Below are 1,053 nucleotides of genomic sequence, written 5' to 3' on the forward strand. Positions count from 1 at the left end.
TCCTTGAAGAAGGCGCATTGACTTGATATTTTTTAAGACAATACGGAATCAGTTCAGAGTTGACAGTCTATCAACGGATAGTGATGTACTCGCCCCTTCCGTCCTTTCAATTAGTGCAATATATAAGATAGAAATAAATTAAAGCTGCCAATAAGATTAAACTCTTCAAATAACAGTCCATTGATCTTCACTTAAGGTTATACTTTGTCTACATCAATGCTACATGCACGTCCCCATGTACAGTATATACAAGAACAGTTCTCCCTTGACGTGGCCGGCTATTGCTATAAGGGTCTATATCTGCTCCAGGGCAATGCAGCACCGCTCTCCATCAGCCGGAATGACTTGGGTGCCCCCAGATCTGTGCCAATCTCTTATTCTTCCTCGTCTTCGGCAACCTTTACAGTCATGGCTGTCTCGATTACGGGCCCAGCAGCAGCAGCGACAAGCATGGATGACGTGCAAGAACACAGATTTACACCTGCAAATACAGTCCGTGCAACCATTTACCCACAAGGCTTATACCATGCAAGATTTATGAATCAGAGGGGGGTTAGGGCATCCTTGCCTACGTAGATTGGCTTGATTGACGGCAGATCCTAACACTTCATCCCTGACGTGCCCGGTGAATCAGATAATTGTGTATGTGGAGGTTACGTCCATGCGGATGGTGGCCAAGGCAGAGCCCTGGTATAGATGCATCTTCCTTTCTCGTATAGGATCCGTGCACCTGCTTCCTCCCTCCCCCACCCTGTGCCGATACCCTGGATGCAAATCCTGTCTGTAAAATGGATGGAACACACCTGCACCGGTCCTGGGGATGATCCTGCTGATGATGTTGTTGCCTAGGTGTCAGAGGGACCCCTCCATCTCATTATAGAGGCAATGGTGGTCCTGGCAGACGAAGGCACCTCCCAGCTTTGCTGTGTGTGGGAATAGGAGGCAGGATCTCCCCTCCCTCCTCTGACAAGGCTGCTGATCTGACGTCAGGCATGTCTGCATTATGGGTAAAGAATACAGCTGATTCACTCCCAGCATCTCCTGCACAGCAAA

This window comes from Nanorana parkeri, unplaced genomic scaffold, assembly GCF_000935625.1.
Source record: "Nanorana parkeri isolate BGI_ZX_2015 unplaced genomic scaffold, ASM93562v1 scaffold85, whole genome shotgun sequence".
Lineage (NCBI taxonomy): Eukaryota > Metazoa > Chordata > Amphibia > Anura > Dicroglossidae > Nanorana > Nanorana parkeri.